Below are 12403 nucleotides of genomic sequence, written 5' to 3' on the forward strand. Positions count from 1 at the left end.
GGCAAAACGTTGACAATGATGCCCTTGGCCAAAAAGGGCGTATGCGTTTTTTCCTGAATATATTCAGGAAAAAACGCATACGCCCTTTTTGGCCAACCAAGCAAGCCGGAAGTGCAAATCAGCACTACAAAGAAGTCTCGCTTGCCATCGGTCAAAAGGGCCATGCTGCCAAAAGTGTAAACAACAGAAATTCAGGACAGGCCATGGAGACATGGGAGCCTTGCTACGCTGATGGGCAGGATGCCAATTGCCAACAGCCACTCTGGAGAAGTGTACGGTGTGTTCTGAAACATGTAATAAACACAGCTTACAGAGCATAGGGCACTTCCACTCATGGGCGTATAAATTGGGAAAACTACAAATCAACAAGACACAGGCACCCCAAAGTTTCGGGCTGCTCTGTGTACAAGAACCTCCACTTAGGTACACCTTAAACATGCCAGGAAAGAGAAAAATGGATAAAGAAGTTGTGGTACTTAGGCACAATGGAATATCACTCAGCCATGAAATCAATGTCATAAGGCTAGTAGCAGCATGATGAGTGGATTTAGGGACGAGGATTCTAAGTGAAATAAGTCACACAGAAAAAGACACTTATCCTAAGATATCACTTATAGAGGGCATGTCAAAATCGCTACACTTGAACTGAATTACAAAACAGAACAGAGTCACATATTTAGAAGACACACTATGGCTGCTTAACGGGAAAGGTGAGGTGGGGTGATGCATAAAACAAGGGTTTGAAATTAGCTCCCATACCGTTCCATAAGCCAAATATGTAACAGACAAGACCTCCTCCCTGCTCAGTGAACTGGACTCAACACCCCCTATTCACCGCACAAGAATATATCTGACTAGCAAGAATCTTAAAACCTATGTATTGATATCTCTCTGGAGTTGAATCAAGAGGGTGTAAAGCGGCATAAACACAGCAGGGAAAAGCAGCTCAACCCCATTATCAAAATAAATTACTTAAAATGAACGCCATAAAACAAAGACAGTGAAAGAGAGAGAAATTCTTACAAAATCCGTTCGGAGGCTCTGATGCAACCTGGATTGACCATATCTAGACCCACAGCTGGATGAGACATAAGGCTGGACACTCTTGGGGCTGAGAGGTTTGGTGAGGTTGGGTGAGGAAACGCAGACCCTTTAAAGTAATACCGGGGGGTACCCACCCTATGGGTCCCAAATCTCCAGGTTCAAGGGCATCTTCCTACATTGAAAACGTGCATGGGAAACCCAGAAGATGGTACAGCGTGTGATCGGGAAAGGTTTCTAAAACGCACCTCATTTCTCCTCTCCTTGTGCTCGGGTTCGCCATTCCAGCCGCTTTACTAACAATCTCCCTACTTGGAGAATCAGCACCTTGAAGCTCCTGTTTGTTTCGTACAGGTTGCAATTTGTCCTGAGGATGAACGGGAAGAGGGGGAACCAACGAGAGACTAGCTCTAGGTGTTGGGACAGGCACAGGTCACTCTATTTCCCCATCAGGAAGAAGAATGAAGCACAGGCTCAGCCTGCCCCCCGGAACCAGAATAGGGCCTGAAGCAATCCTGCGCTTTTGCGGCCAGCTCCCAAAAAACCGAGTTGACAAATGGAGCTCAGGGCCACTGCAATTCACAAACCTGCAGAGTTATAAATGATAACTCTCGTCCACAAATATATTGAGGGAAGGCAACGAAGAGGATTTGAAAGCAAGGCAGAATTGCAGGAAACAGATTTCAGGAGGTAGATTCGACTCGCCTTTAAAGCACATGAAAAGCAGCAAAACCTTGACAATGATGCCCTTGGCCAAAAAGGGCGTATGCGTTTTTTCCTGAATATATTCAGGAAAAAACGCATACGCCCTTTTTGGCCAACCAAGCAAGCCGGAAGTGCAAATCAGCACTACAAAGAAGTCTCGCTTGCCATCGGTCAAAAGGGCCATGCTGCCAAAAGTGTAAAAACCAGAAATTCAGGACAGGCCATGGAGACATGGGAGCCTTGCTACGCTGATGGGCAGGATGCCAATTGCCAACAGCCACTCTGGAGAAGTGTACGGTGTGTCCTGAAACATGTAATAAACACAGCTTACAGAGCATAGGGCACTTCCACTCATGGGCGTATAAATTGGGAAAACTAAAAATCAACAAGACACAGGCACCCCAAAGTTTCGGGCTGCTCTGTGTACAAGAACCTCCACTTAGGTACACCTTAAACATGCCAGGAAAGAGAAAAATGGATAAAGAAGTTGTGGTACTTAGGCACAATGGAATATCACTCAGCCATGAAATCAATGTCATAAGGCTAGTAGCAGCATGATGAGTGGATTTAGGGACGAGGATTCTAAGTGAAATAAGTCACACAGAAAAAGACACTTATCCTAAGATATCACTTATAGAGGGCATGTCAAAATCGCTACACTTGAACTGAATTACAAAACAGAACAGAGTCACATATTTAGAAGACACACTATGGCTGCTTAACGGGAAAGGTGAGGTGGGGTGATGCATAAAACAAGGGTTTGAAATTAGCTCCCATACCGTTCCATAAGCCAAATATGTAACAGACAAGACCTCCTCCCTGCTCAGTGAACTGGACTCAACACCCCCTATTCACCGCACAAGAATATATCTGACTAGCAAGAATCTTAAAACCTATGTATTGATATCTCTCTGGAGTTGAATCAAGAGGGTGTAAAGCGGCATAAACACAGCAGGGAAAAGCAGCTCAACCCCATTATCAAAATAAATTACTTAAAATGAACGCCATAAAACAAAGACAGTGAAAGAGAGAGAAATTCTTACAAAATCCGTTCGGAGGCTCTGATGCAACCTGGATTGACCATATCTAGACCCACAGCTGGATGAGACATAAGGCTGGACACTCTTGGGGCTGAGAGGTTTGGTGAGGTTGGGTGAGGAAACGCAGACCCTTTAAAGTAATACCGCGGGGTACCCACCCCATGGGTCCCAAATCTCCAGGTTCAAGGGCATCTTCCTACATTGAAAACCTGCATGGGAAACCCAGAAGATGGTACAGCGTGTGATCGGGAAAGGTTTCTAAAACGCACCTCATTTCTCCTCTCCTTGTGCTCGGGTTCGCCATTCCAGCCGCTTTACTAACAATCTCCCTACTTGGAGAATCAGCACCTGGAACCTCCTGTTTGTTTCGTACAGGTTGCAATTTGTCCTGAGGATGAACGGGAAGAGGGGGAACCAACGAGAGACTAGCTCTAGGTGTTGGGACAGGCACAGGTCACTCTATTTCCCCATCAGGAAGAAGAATGAAGCACAGGCTCAGCCTGCCCCCCGGAACCAGAATAGGGCCTGAAGCAATCCTGCGCTTTTGCGGCCAGCTCCCAAAAAACCGAGTTGACAAATGGAGCTCAGGGCCACTGCAATTCACAAACCTGCAGAGTTATAAATGATAACTCTCGTCCACAAATATATTGAGGGAAGGCAACGAAGAGGATTTGAAAGCAAGGCAGAATTGCAGGAAACAGATTTCAGGAGGTAGATTCGACTCGCCTTTAAAGCACATGAAAAGCGGCAAAACGTTGACAATGATGCCCTTGGCCAAAAAGGGCGTATGCGTTTTTTCCTGAATATATTCAGGAAAAAACGCATACGCCCTTTTTGGCCAACCAAGCAAGCCGGAAGTGCAAATCAGCACTACAAAGAAGTCTCGCTTGCCATCGGTCAAAAGGGCCATGCTGCCAAAAGTGTAAAAACCAGAAATTCAGGACAGGCCATGGAGACATGGGAGCCTTGCTACGCTGATGGGCAGGATGCCAATTGCCAACAGCCACTCTGGAAAAGTGTACGGTGTGTCCTGAAACATGTAATAAACACAGCTTACAGAGCATAGGGCACTTCCACTCATGGGCGTATAAATTGGGAAAACTACAAATCAACAAGACACAGGCACCCCAAAGTTTCGGGCTGCTCTGTGTACAAGAACCTCCACTTAGGTACACCTTAAACATGCCAGGAAAGAGAAAAATGGATAAAGAAGTTGTGGTACTTAGGCACAATGGAATATCACTCAGCCATGAAATCAATGTCATAAGGCTAGTAGCAGCATGATGAGTGGATTTAGGGACGAGGATTCTAAGTGAAATAAGTCACACAGAAAAAGACAGTTATCCTAAGATATCACTTATAGAGGGCATGTCAAAATCACTACACTTGAACTGAATTACAAAACAGAACAGAGTCACATATTTAGAAGACACACTATGGCTGCTTAACGGGAAAGGTGAGGTGGGGTGATGCATAAAACAAGGGTTTGAAATTAGCTCCCATACCGTTCCATAAGCCAAATATGTAACAGACAAGACCTCCTCCCTGCTCAGTGAACTGGACTCAACACCCCCTATTCACCGCACAAGAATATATCTGACTAGCAAGAATCTTAAAACCTATGTATTGATATCTCTCTGGAGTTGAATCAAGAGGGTGTAAAGCGGCATAAACACAGCAGGGAAAAGCAGCTCAACCCCATTATCAAAATAAATTACTTAAAATGAACGCCATAAAACAAAGACAGTGAAAGAGAGAGAAATTCTTACAAAATCCGTTCGGAGGCTCTGATGCAACCTGGATTGACCATATCTAGACCCACAGCTGGATGAGACATAAGGCTGGACACTCTTGGGGCTGAGAGGTTTGGTGAGGTTGGGTGAGGAAACGCAGACCCTTTAAAGTAATACCGCGGGGTACCCACCCCATGGGTCCCAAATCTCCAGGTTCAAGGGCATCTTCCTACATTGAAAACGTGCATGGGAAACCCAGAAGATGGTACAGCGTGTGATCGGGAAAGGTTTCTAAAACGCACCTCATTTCTCCTCTCCTTGTGCTCGGGTTCGCCATTCCAGCCGCTTTACTAACAATCTCCCTACTTGGAGAATCAGCACCTTGAAGCTCCTGTTTGTTTTGTACAGGTTGCAATTTGTCCTGAGGATGAACGGGAAGAGGGGGAACCAACGAGAGACTAGCTCTAGGTGTTGGGACAGGCACAGGTCACTCTATTTCCCCATCAGGAAGAAGAATGAAGCACAGGCTCAGCCTGCCCCCCGGAACCAGAATAGGGCCTGAAGCAATCCTGCGCTTTTGCGGCCAGCTCCCAAAAAACCGAGTTGACAAATGGAGCTCAGGGCCACTGCAATTCACAAACCTGCAGAGTTATAAATGATAACTCTCGTCCACAAATATATTGAGGGAAGGCAACGAAGAGGATTTGAAAGCAAGGCAGAATTGCAGGAAACAGATTTCAGGAGGTAGATTCGACTCGCCTTTAAAGCACATGAAAAGCGGCAAAACGTTGACAATGATGCCCTTGGCCAAAAAGGGCGTATGCGTTTTTTCCTGAATATATTCAGGAAAAAACGCATACGCCCTTTTTGGCCAACCATGCAAGCCGGAAGTGCAAATCAGCACTACAAAGAAGTCTCGCTTGCCATCGGTCAAAAGGGCCACGCTGCAAAAAGAGTAAACACCAGAAATGCAGGACAGGCCATGGAGACATGGGAGACTTGCTAGGCTGAGGGGTGGGATGTCAATTGCCAACAGCCACTCTGGAGAAGTGTACGGTGTGTCCTGAAACATGTAATAAACACAGCTTACAGAGCATAGGGCACTTCCACTCATGGGCGTATAAATTGGGAAAACTACAAATCAACAAGACACAGGCACCCCAAAGTTTCGGGCTGCTCTGTGTACAAGAACCTCCACTTAGGTACACCTTAAACATGCCAGGAAAGAGAAAAATGGATAAAGAAGTTGTGGTACTTAGGCACAATGGAATATCACTCAGCCATGAAATCAATGTCATAAGGCTAGTAGCAGCATGATGAGTGGATTTAGGGACGAGGATTCTAAGTGAAATAAGTCACACAGAAAAAGACACTTATCCTAAGATATCACTTATAGAGGGCATGTCAAAATCGCTACACTTGAAGTGAATTACAAAACAGAACAGAGTCACATATTTAGAAGACACACTATGGCTGCTTAACGGGAAAGGTGAGGTGGGGTGATGCATAAAACAAGGGTTTGAAATTAGCTCCCATACCGTTCCATAAGCCAAATATGTAACAGACAAGACCTCCTCCCTGCTCAGTGAACTGGACTCAACACCCCCTATTCACCGCACAAGAATATATCTGACTAGCAAGAATCTTAAAACCTATGTATTGATATCTCTCTGGAGTTGAATCAAGAGGGTGTAAAGCGGTATAAAGACAGCAGGGAAAAGCAGCTCAACCCCATTATCAAAATAAATTACTTAAAATGAACGCCATAAAACAAAGACAGTGAAAGAGAGAGAAATTCTTACAAAATCCGTTCGGAGGCTCTGATGCAACCTGGATTGACCATATCTAGACCCACAGCTGGATGAGACATAAGGCTGGACACTCTTGGGGCTGAGAGGTTTGGTGAGGTTGGGTGAGGAAACGCAGACCCTTTAAAGTAATACCGCGGGGTACCCACCCCATGGGTCCCAAATCTCCAGGTTCAAGGGCATCTTCCTACATTGAAAACCTGCATGGGAAACCCAGAAGATGGTACAGCGTGTGATCGGGAAAGGTTTCTAAAACGCACCTCATTTCTCCTCTCCTTGTGCTCGGGTTCGCCATTGCAGCCGCTTTACTAACAATCTCCCTACTTGGAGAATCAGCACCTTGAAGCTCCTGTTTGTTTCGTACAGGTTGCAATTTGTCCTGAGGATGAACGGGAAGAGGGGGAACCAACGAGAGACTAGCTCTAGGTGTTGGGACAGGCACAGGTCACTCTATTTCCCCATCAGGAAGAAGAATGAAGCACAGGCTCAGCCTGTCCTCCGGAACCAGAATAGGGCCTGAAGCAATCCTGCGCTTTTGCGGCCAGCTCCCAAAAAAGCGAGTTGACAAATGGAGCTCAGGGCCACTGCAATTCACAAACCTGCAGAGTTATCAATGATAACTCTCGTCCACAAATATATTGAGGGAAGGCAACGAAGAGGATTTGAAAGCAAGGCAGAATTGCAGGAAACAGATTTCAGGAGGTAGATTCGACTCGCCTTTAAAGCACATGAAAAGCGGCAAAACGTTGACAATGATGCCCTTGGCCAAAAAGGGCGTATGCGTTTTTTCCTGAATATATTCAGGAAAAAACGCATACGCCCTTTTTGGCCAACCAAGCAAGCCGGAAGTGCAAATCAGCACTACAAAGAAGTCTCGCTTGCCATCGGTCAAAAGGGCCATGCTGCCAAAAGTGTAAAAACCAGAAATTCAGGACAGGCCATGGAGACATGGGAGCCTTGCTACGCTGATGGGCAGGATGCCAATTGCCAACAGCCACTCTGGAGAAGTGTACGGTGTGTCCTGAAACATGTAATAAACACAGCTTACAGAGCATAGGGCACTTCCACTCATGGGCGTATAAATTGGGAAAACTAAAAATCAACAAGACACAGGCACCCCAAAGTTTCGGGCTGCTCTGTGTACAAGAACCTCCACTTAGGTACACCTTAAACATGCCAGGAAAGAGAAAAATGGATAAAGAAGTTGTGGTACTTAGGCACAATGGAATATCACTCAGCCATGAAATCAATGTCATAAGGCTAGTAGCAGCATGATGAGTGGATTTAGGGACGAGGATTCTAAGTGAAATAAGTCACACAGAAAAAGACACTTATCCTAAGATATCACTTATAGAGGGCATGTCAAAATCACTACACTTGAACTGAATTACAAAACAGAACAGAGTCACATATTTAGAAGACACACTATGGCTGCTTAACGGGAAAGGTGAGGTGGGGTGATGCATAAAACAAGGGTTTGAAATTAGCTCCCATACCGTTCCATAAGCCAAATATGTAACAGACAAGACCTCCTCCCTGCTCAGTGAACTGGACTCAACACCCCCTATTCACCGCACAAGAATATATCTGACTAGCAAGAATCTTAAAACCTATGTATTGATATCTCTCTGGAGTTGAATCAAGAGGGTGTAAAGCGGCATAAACACAGCAGGGAAAAGCAGCTCAACCCCATTATCAAAATAAATTACTTAAAATGAACGCCATAAAACAAAGACAGTGAAAGAGAGAGAAATTCTTACAAATCCGTTCGGAGGCTCTGATGCAACCTGGATTGACCATATCTAGACCCACAGCTGGATGAGACATAAGGCTGGACACTCTTGGGGCTGAGAGGTTTGGTGAGGTTGGGTGAGGAAACGCAGACCCTTTAAAGTAATACCGCGGGGTACCCACCCCATGGGTCCCAAATCTCCAGGTTCAAGGGCATCTTCCTACATTGAAAACGTGCATGGGAAACCCAGAAGATGGTACAGCGTGTGATCGGGAAAGGTTTCTAAAACGCACCTCATTTCTCCTCTCCTTGTGCTCGGGTTCGCCATTCCAGCCGCTTTACTAACAATCTCCCTACTTGGAGAATCAGCACCTTGAAGCTCCTGTTTGTTTCGTACAGGTTGCAATTTGTCCTGAGGATGAACGGGAAGAGGGGGAACCAACGAGAGACTAGCTCTAGGTGTTGGGACAGGCACAGGTCACTCTATTTCCCCATCAGGAAGAAGAATGAAGCACAGGCTCAGCCTGCCCCCCGGAACCAGAATAGGGCCTGAAGCAATCCTGCGCTTTTGCGGCCAGCTCCCAAAAAACCGAGTTGACAAATGGAGCTCAGGGCCACTGCAATTCACAAACCTGCAGAGTTATAAATGATAACTCTCGTCCACAAATATATTGAGGGAAGGCAACGAAGAGGATTTGAAAGCAAGGCAGAATTGCAGGAAACAGATTTCAGGAGGTAGATTCGACTCGCCTTTAAAGCACATGAAAAGCGGCAAAACGTTGACAATGATGCCCTTGGCCAAAAAGGGCGTATGCGTTTTTTCCTGAATATATTCAGGAAAAAACGCATACGCCCTTTTTGGCCAACCAAGCAAGCCGGAAGTGCAAATCAGCACTACAAAGAAGTCTCGCTTGCCATCGGTCAAAAGGGCCATGCTGCCAAAAGTGTAAAAACCAGAAATTCAGGACAGGCCATGGAGACATGGGAGCCTTGCTACGCTGATGGGCAGGATGCCAATTGCCAACAGCCACTCTGGAGAAGTGTACGGTGTGTCCTGAAACATGTAATAAACACAGCTTACAGAGCATAGGGCACTTCCACTCATGGGCGTATAAATTGGGAAAACTAAAAATCAACAAGACACAGGCACCCCAAAGTTTCGGGCTGCTCTGTGTACAAGAACCTCCACTTAGGTACACCTTAAACATGCCAGGAAAGAGAAAAATGGATAAAGAAGTTGTGGTACTTAGGCACAATGGAATATCACTCAGCCATGAAATCAATGTCATAAGGCTAGTAGCAGCATGATGAGTGGATTTAGGGACGAGGATTCTAAGTGAAATAAGTCACACAGAAAAAGACACTTATCCTAAGATATCACTTATAGAGGGCATGTCAAAATCACTACACTTGAACTGAATTACAAAACAGAACAGAGTCACATATTTAGAAGACACACTATGGCTGCTTAACGGGAAAGGTGAGGTGGGGTGATGCATAAAACAAGGGTTTGAAATTAGCTCCCATACCGTTCCATAAGCCAAATATGTAACAGACAAGACCTCCTCCCTGCTCAGTGAACTGGACTCAACACCCCCTATTCACCGCACAAGAATATATCTGACTAGCAAGAATCTTAAAACCTATGTATTGATATCTCTCTGGAGTTGAATCAAGAGGGTGTAAAGCGGCATAAACACAGCAGGGAAAAGCAGCTCAACCCCATTATCAAAATAAATTACTTAAAATGAACGCCATAAAACAAAGACAGTGAAAGAGAGAGAAATTCTTACAAAATCCATTCGGAGGCTCTGATGCAACCTGGATTGACCATATCTAGACCCACAGCTGGATGAGACATAAGGCTGGACACTCTTGGGGCTGAGAGGTTTGGTGAGGTTGGGTGAGGAAACGCAGACCCTTTAAAGTAATACCGCGGGGTACCCACCCCATGGGTCCCAAATCTCCAGGTTCAAGGGCATCTTCCTACATTGAAAACGTGCATGGGAAACCCAGAAGATGGTACAGCGTGTGATCGGGAAAGGTTTCTAAAACGCACCTCATTTCTCCTCTCCTTGTGCTCGGGTTCGCCATTCCAGCCGCTTTACTAACAATCTCCCTACTTGGAGAATCAGCACCTTGAAGCTCCTGTTTGTTTCGTACAGGTTGCAATTTGTCCTGAGGATGAACGGGAAGAGGGGGAACCAACGAGAGACTAGCTCTAGGTGTTGGGACAGGCACAGGTCACTCTATTTCCCCATCAGGAAGAAGAATGAAGCACAGGCTCAGCCTGCCCCCCGGAACCAGAATAGGGCCTGAAGCAATCCTGCGCTTTTGCGGCCAGCTCCCAAAAAAGCGAGTTGACAAATGGAGCTCAGGGCCACTGCAATTCACAAACCTGCAGAGTTATAAATGATAACTCTCGTCCACAAATATATTGAGGGAAGGCAACGAAGAGGATTTGAAAGCAAGGCAGAATTGCAGGAAACAGATTTCAGGAGGTAGATTCGACTCGCCTTTAAAGCACATGAAAAGCGGCAAAACGTTGACAATGATGCCCTTGGCCAAAAAGGGCGTATGCGTTTTTTCCTGAATATATTCAGGAAAAAACGCATACGCCCTTTTTGGCCAACCAAGCAAGCCGGAAGTGCAAATCAGCACTACAAAGAAGTCTCGCTTGCCATCGGTCAAAAGGGCCACGCTGCAAAAAGAGTAAACACCAGAAATGCAGGACAGGCCATGGAGACATGGGAGACTTGCTAGGCTGAGGGGTGGGATGTCAATTGCCAACAGCCACTCTGGAGAAGTGTACGGTGTGTCCTGAAACATGTAATAAACACAGCTTACAGAGCATAGGGCACTTCCACTCATGGGCGTATAAATTGGGAAAACTAAAAATCAACAAGACACAGGCACCCCAAAGTTTCGGGCTGCTCTGTGTACAAGAACCTCCACTTAGGTACACCTTAAACATGCCAGGAAAGAGAAAAATGGATAAAGAAGTTGTGGTACTTAGGCACAATGGAATATCACTCAGCCATGAAATCAATGTCATAAGGCTAGTAGCAGCATGATGAGTGGATTTAGGGACGAGGATTCTAAGTGAAATAAGTCACACAGAAAAAGACACTTATCCTAAGATATCACTTATAGAGGGCATGTCAAAATCGCTACACTTGAACTGAATTACAAAACAGAACAGAGTCACATATTTAGAAGACACACTATGGCTGCTTAACGGGAAAGGTGAGGTGGGGTGATGCATAAAACAAGGGTTTGAAATTAGCTCCCATACCGTTCCATAAGCCAAATATGTAACAGACAAGACCTCCTCCCTGCTCAGTGAACTGGACTGAACACCCCCTATTCACCGCACAAGAATATATCTGACTAGCAAGAATCTTAAAACCTATGTATTGATATCTCTCTGGAGTTGAATCAAGAGGGTGTAAAGCGGCATAAACACAGCAGGGAAAAGCAGCTCAACCTCATTATCAAAATAAATTACTTAAAATGAACGCCATAAAACAAAGACAGTGAAAGAGAGAGAAATTCTTACAAAATCCGTTCGGAGGCTCTGATGCAACCTGGATTGACCATATCTAGACCCACAGCTGGATGAGACATAAGGCTGGACACTCTTGGGGCTGAGAGGTTTGGTGAGGTTGGGTGAGGAAACGCAGACCCTTTAAAGTAATACCGCGGGGTACCCACCCCATGGGTCCCAAATCTCCAGGTTCAAGGGCATCTTCCTACATTGAAAACGTGCATGGGAAACCCAGAAGATGGTACAGCGTGTGATCGGGAAAGGTTTCTAAAACGCACCTCATTTCTCCTCTCCTTGTACTCGGGTTCGCCATTGCAGCCGCTTTACTAACAATCTCCCTACTTGGAGAATCAGCACCTTGAAGCTCCTGTTTGTTTCGTACACGTTGCAATTTGTCCTGAGGATGAACGGGAAGAGGGGGAACCAACGAGAGACTAGCTCTAGGTGTTGGGACAGGCACAGGTCACTCTATTTCCCCATCAGGAAGAAGAATGAAGCACAGGCTCAGCCTGTCCTCCGGAACCAGAATAGGGCCTGAAGCAATCCTGCGCTTTTGCGGCCAGCTCCCAAAAAAGCGAGTTGACAAATGGAGCTCAGGGCCACTGCAATTCACAAACCTGCAGAGTTATCAATGATAACTCTCGTCCACAAATATATTGAGGGAAGGCAACGAAGAGGATTTGAAAGCAAGGCAGAATTGCAGGAAACAGATTTCAGGAGGTAGATTCGACTCGCCTTTAAAGCACATGAAAAGCGGCAAAACGTTGACAATGATGCCCTTGGCCAAAAAGGGCGTA

Source organism: Eubalaena glacialis, chromosome 1, assembly GCF_028564815.1.
Source record: "Eubalaena glacialis isolate mEubGla1 chromosome 1, mEubGla1.1.hap2.+ XY, whole genome shotgun sequence".
NCBI classification, from domain to species: Eukaryota; Metazoa; Chordata; class Mammalia; order Artiodactyla; family Balaenidae; genus Eubalaena; species Eubalaena glacialis.